At 36.0% G+C, this 6,678-nt stretch overlaps 1 long non-coding RNA gene across 3 annotated transcripts; it reads left to right on the top strand.

The window, feature by feature from the left end:
• The first annotated feature begins 718 nt into the window (after positions 1-718).
• LOC131249042 (uncharacterized) lies at positions 719-4,702 on the top strand. 3 transcript variants are annotated; one of them, XR_009172659.1, is made up of 4 exons: positions 719-1,530; positions 1,894-2,002; positions 4,051-4,185; positions 4,363-4,683. It is a non-coding gene; the product is annotated as an uncharacterized LOC131249042 (long non-coding RNA). The 3 variants fall into 3 exon arrangements; XR_009172658.1 differs by having other exon boundaries at positions 719-2,002; positions 4,273-4,702; XR_009172657.1 differs by having other exon boundaries at positions 719-2,002; positions 4,363-4,680.
• The last annotated feature ends 1,976 nt before the right edge of the window (positions 4,703-6,678 follow it).

Consider the following 6,678-nt stretch of genomic DNA (forward strand, 5'->3'; position numbering starts at 1 on the left):
GTGACTCATTGCGAGCCCAATGCAGATTTCTAATATATATATATATATATATATATATATATATATATATGAATTGGGTTTTAGAGGGAATTTGCATCATTCACCTTAACCCGAGCTGAATTCTTAATGGAAAGTATTCCTGAATCATAGTCCTAAACTGGATTCTGTGATTTGTATTGTTTCTAGCCCTGAATTGGCTTTGAATAGGATATTATTATTATTATTAGTATTATTATAAATTTCTTAAGTCCTGTTTGTTTGAGTTGGAAACATGAATCAAGGCTTATTTTGTGTAGTTGTTTGTCTCACCTATGCTTCTTTATATGTGACATTTACATAAGTTATCATGAGGCAATCTGTTTTTTTTTTTTTTAAGTGTCTTTCCCTCTTTGTACTTGCTTACTCAATCCAATTAAATTTTCTTAAAATGTCAGACATGCTACACATGTATGAGATCCAAGTTGTCCATCAGGTGTGTCCCACTGTTTAAATGGCATCTGCCCAAAAATTGGGTAGTTTACCTATTAAAAGCCCATGATGCTAGAAATGAAAGGATGGTTTACTAAAAGTTTCTAACAGTCCAATATTTGTTCCACAAACTTTAGCCCAATTGATCAACGCACGTTATAAACGTTTCCTGATGGATGGACTGCTTCCACAAATTTTCTGTTTGAGACTCGTTCCCCACCCCCCCCCCCCCGTTAGTGCAAATGTCTTGTCGATTCAAACTGTTGCGCAAAGGCTAATTTCCTTTTCACTCTCAAACCTAAAGAGAAAAATTAAATTAAATCTCTTCCTTTCCATCATTTTTCTCATGCCATGTTTTCCTTTTCTCAGTTACTTTTTTAATTTCAACCAAACCAAATACAAGAGAGACGGCTGCAAATCACATGCCTCCTCCCATAGGCCCAGGCTTCCATCCCAAAAAGATCTGGATAGCCACTAGCAATGCTAACGTGGGCCAGTTCCATGAGAAAATGGCCCTGGTGATTAGCCAGCACCTCCACACCGTGTAAAACCTGATTAATATCCTAAAAATGGGCACAATGCATCATAGTCTTGCCATGGCCAAGCCTTCTCTTTCAATGCCATGTCTCCACCAAAGGCCAGCTAGATTCTGTTTTACATGCATGAATAAATAGCACTAGCATTGTTGTATAAAACACACACTTTCAAAATGGCAGAGCCAATAGCCAGGATAAGTGCCATTGGCTTTGTTTCTCTCTATCCTCAGAAAAGGGAAGATGCGAGTTCATTCACATATGATGCAACTTAGGTGTAATCTGCCTTCAGTTTTTCTAGTTCTTCCTGGCCTAACTCCCCCTTGTTAGGTTTGGTTAGCACCAAAACAAAGCATGTAGGCCTCTTGGTGGCTCCTGCGGTAGCAAGTTCCTCCTTCAACGGAACGTATATGTATGGGATTTCGGCTTCTTCACACAAGATGGGTACATGTGTGATCACGTCGATTGGAGAAATGTTTCCAGCTATTACACACAAGATAATGGAAGGAGTGTTTCTGCATCCATGCAGGTATTATTGTTTGAATGATCTTATTATTCACCTATGGTTGCAATAATTTAGAAACTTGAAATTTTGTTTGTTTTATGACATCTTTGTTTTAGATTTCTGAATTTGTTTCCACAAAAGTAGATTTTGGATCTGAACTAGCTATAAGTACTAGAACGGAGCTTAAGCCAGGTGATAAGATTAAAGTGCTTAGTCAGTACTCAATCGGTTGTTCTCAATTATTTGTGTGAATGCAATGATTAAATGTTTTATATATGTAATGATTGTTTTATTGGTGATAATAAAATGCCCTTCTGCTTGACTTATTAGTTACTTGGTGGCAACAACATGGGATTAATTGCTTACAACTCCAGCGGATTGCCATAGGCATATTAAGCCAGAGATGCTTTTCGTTTGTTTGTGAACACAGCTGGAGTTCATTTGATTAGATGCATTGTAAAATTACCTTTTAGATGCCCAAGAGCACCCAACTAAGGTAATTTTAATAGCACTAGCAAAAATGCTAAGTGCACTTGTTAGAGTGCTTTTTAAAGGTGCACTTGCCTCACACATATTAGATGGGACCTCACTGTCTGGATTCCATGCATTTAAATTCAGGCAAATATGATTAATATGTGTTGAGGAACAATTGCCCACTTGTCTTAGCCATTGATTCATCTTGTCTTGTTGTCACTCACTCAAGCATTATTTCCAAATGCCACATGCACTAATTCAACATTCAACACGCAAGTCAAACCAAATCAATCCAAATCATGGGCTCTCATGTAGATGTATCTTAAACCAAAATCTTTTAATATCAAGTACTATCTTTTGACGAGTTATCTAACATTTTTTTTTATTGTTTTACGTGAATTCAAAGAGAAATGAACAGGATCTTTGTTTCAGCTTGTATTGAATATCATACTTGTAAAATTCAATGAAATTTTCTTGTTGTTATCTATAGCTCCGTGAAACCAAAGCTGCATCAATTCATGCATCACTATGATGCATGTGAGAGCGTATCTAGCATGTGTAAACATGGAAAACCCGTTTACCAGTGCAATACTGACAATACTCAACTGTATGATGCTTAGTACTAACACTAACACAAAAACTATGACTTGTTTTTCCTTTTCTTTCTTTCTTTTTATTTTCTTTTTCTTTTTCCTCCATTTAGGTATTTAACTGGGAATATGCTGACTGGGCCTATACCTGGATGGATCTTGCAAAGAAACAACAATTGTACGTATAAGTACCTTGATGCCGAAGATTTTCACTTCATGTTTCCATTTCAACCAAACCTCACTAACCAAACTTGGGTTTCCAATTTCCAAGCATGCCATGAGAATTCCACTCACTCTCATGATTCTCTGCTGCTTCTAGACATGTCTCTATATAACAAGAAATGGGCTCAAATGGCCAAAACCATAATTTTAAAACTCGAAAGAAATCAACTCATTTGGCTGAGTTAACTTGACTAGACCAGATTTACCAAGACTTGGAAAAACTAGATCCAGTCACACCTTGGTTAAAACTTGAGAAAAACAGTAAAAATTCAGCAACACTGAACAAAAAATATGACTCAGCTCAGGCAACTCGACATTATTTATATATATTTTTTAGACTCTTAATGTTAATGTTCATGGTAGTGTTATTTCGGATGGCGGTAATCCGTTTCCTTTCTTTTCTTTCTTTCTTCCTTTGGGTAAAGATGTCTGAACTTTACTAATATTACTACCATACCACCAAGTTGAATAGGTAGTAACAGAAAATAGAGCATTGATACGCGCATTGCCGGAACTTTTAGCATTTGGCCACCATGCTACAGTTAGCAGCTGTATCCAAGTAACTTATTTAGTTGGCTTTCAAGTTCCTAAGTTTTTCACCAATATGAGGTTGATTAGATGGCTGTTGATGCCCACATGAATTGTAATGATTCTATTTCTTCAGAAAGATTGTGAGGATAAGCTGTGTTAGATCTTTTTAAGCATAAATGTCATCTCAATAATACTTGCACATGTCATTGTTATTAATTCTTATTCCTTATTTCCATGAAACTAGCATAAGCTACATGTGTCCTGCATGAATCCACAACCCATAGATTTATTTGTCACATGCTAACTTTCAACATTGTATCTTCTGTTTCCTGCTTTATTTCCTACTTTTTTATCATCTTGAACTAATTTCTGATATTTTCCCTTTTATTTTCATTTATGCTAACTTCTTCACATTGAGGTAGTATAAACCCTTCAAGTAGCCTGTATCCTTTGAAGTTTGAACTTGTTTGTAAATGTTTCTGACTTCATGTATTATGACATGTTATCAGTATGGATCTTCTGAAATGGTGCAAGAGAATTGAAGGTTTAGGGTTTAGCTTTTCTGGGATTACTTTGTTAGCTTCTGAGTGTAGAAGCATTTATCAAGGGGTCTACATATGATTCGCTCCTTCTTACTGCTCCTGCCTTTTGTTTTTCTCCAGTGTTAACATATGATGCCTATCTTTTTGTTGTAACTGTTTACTTATATGTAAGTTTGTGTCTTCAGGCTGTGGACATTTTTGCAGCTTCCTCAGCTTCTTCTATCAGCAGATTGTCTATAATGAAAGAAATTGTGAAGATGTTGTGTGTTTTGACATCAGAAGCAAAGACATTATACCCTCCAAATAAGCCTACAATACAGGTATCTGCTTTTCTGCAATGATGACATCTTTTGTTTTTTCAATTGATTGTATTTAGCAGTTTCTTCATTTGTTCTTCTTAATTGTAGAACTTGTTATCAGAGTTGCTAGTTGGATGAATTACCCTCCCCTGCACTTCAGCATCGGTATGTGCATGCATTTAAAATTTGGTTCTATAGAAATGTAGGGGCATAATTCTGGATGGCAGGCACAAAGAGGAAGTGAGAAGTTTGATGACCCAAAGCCATTTTCTTTTCTAGAAGAGTTGAAATCCAGTAAGGCCCGCAGATTTGAGCTACCTGATATTGTTGGACGTATTGTTGAGTTCAGGCAAGCTTCTATATTAACTTCTACAAATCTTATGCATGAAAGTATATTTGTAATTTTGTAATATATTTAATATGCAAGAAAGTAATCATTCTGTGCATGTCTGGCATCAGTGCTGACCAACATGGGAGTCAGTTTATTCAACAGAAGTTGGAAAACTGTAGCACTGAAGAGAAGATATCTGTTTTTGAAGAAGTTCTCCCACATGCTCCAACATTGATGACTAATGTGTTCAACAATTATGTTATTCAAAAGGTAAGACTTTTTTGGAAAAACAATCATTGGTTTCCTTCCATTCTTTTTTTTTTTTTTTTCCCGTAAAGATACCTTCCATTCTTTTTCCCCTGTTCATCTGCCCTCCTTTATCATTTTTTTAAGAGGTTGTGCGCTGGTGATCTGGTAGTCTCTATATTCATTCTCAGGTTGGTTGTATGAACATGATTTTCACATTTACCTGATGAGTGGAGCCCAATAATGAAGCAAGATAACCTCTGTGATGAGGTCCACCTTTTAGAACGGTTTGGATTTAACTGCAAGTTTTGTCACTATTTGTACATATGTCATCTCATGAGTCTTACTTTTTGTAATTTTCTTACCCTTGTAGTGATTATCAGAAGCAGTGGGCCATCATTGAAAGATTTCCCTTGTAGTGAGTCCAATCAAGGTATGGATAATACATGGTTTTAGTTCATGGTAAATGGTACCTTTTATTGTGGATCACCCCTGGACCAAAGACCTAGTACCTTTTATTGTTGTAAGTTCCTAATTAGTTTGTTTCTGTATTTGTGTCAGAACTATCCGGATGTTGAGCAGGGGGTCCGTAGAAGGTGGAGACCGCTGTTATGACCATATTGAAACTATCCATTTTCTATGAACAGCAATATGTGTGGACAGGCCATTTGGACAGGCCCGTATTTATGTATTATCTCGAAATTGATGAAGCAGATCTGGATGTGCGTCGGAGCTATCCGGATGTTGAGCCGGGGTCCCTAGAAGGTGGGAACCGCTGATATTTATTTTTTCCCTTCATCACTATCTGTGTAATTTGTAAACAAGTTGGATGATAAATAAACATCACTACAGGCCTGAACCCGAACCCGAACCCGAACCTGAACCCTAAACCTAAACCTAAACCTAAACCTATTCTCAAATTCCTAAACCTAAACTTAAACCTAAACTTATAACCTAAACCTATTACCTATAACCTAAACCTAAAACTAAACCTAATCCTATAACCTATAACCTATAACCTATTCTCAAATCCCTAAACCTAATCCTATAACCTTAACCTTAACCTAAACTTGAACCTGAACCTGAACCCAAATTCCTAAACCTATAACCTACAACCTAAACCTAAACCCAAACCTATAACCTATAACCTATAACCTACCTATAACCTACACCTAAACCTATAACCTATAACCTTGACCTATAAACTAAACCTATAACCTATAACCTAAACCTAAACCTAAACCTAAACCTATTCTCAAATCCCTAAACCTAAACCTATAACCTAAACCCGTAACCTATAACCTAAACCTAAACCTAAACTTATAACCTATAACCTCAATCTAAACTTAAACCTAAACCTAAACCTATAACCTATAGCCTATAACCGACCTGTAAACTACACCTAAACCTAAACCTATAACCTATAAACTAAACCTATAACATATAACCTAAACCTAAACCTAAACATAAACCTATTCTCAAATCCCTAAACCTAAACGTATAACCTATAACCTAAGCCTAAACCTAAACCTAATCCTATAACCTATAACCTATAACCTATTCTCAAATCCCTAAACCTAAACCTATAACCTTAACCTTAACCTAAACCTAAACCTAAACCCGAACCCGAACCCGAATTCTTAAACCCTAAACCTATAACCTCAATCTAAACTTATAACCTATAACCTAAACCTAAACCTAAACCCAAACCTATAACCTATAACCTATAACCTACCTATAACCTACACCTAAACCTAAACCTATAACCTTAACCTAAACTTAAACCTATAACCCATAAACTAAACCTACAACCTATAACCTAAACCTAAACCTAAACCTATTCTCAAATCCCTAAACCTAAACCTAAACCTAAACCTATAACCTATAACCTATAACTCACCTATAACCTACACCTAAACCTAAACCTATAACCTATA

The sequence above is a fragment of the Magnolia sinica genome, chromosome 6, assembly GCF_029962835.1.
Source record: "Magnolia sinica isolate HGM2019 chromosome 6, MsV1, whole genome shotgun sequence".
In the NCBI taxonomy this organism is placed as follows: Eukaryota; Viridiplantae; Streptophyta; class Magnoliopsida; order Magnoliales; family Magnoliaceae; genus Magnolia; species Magnolia sinica.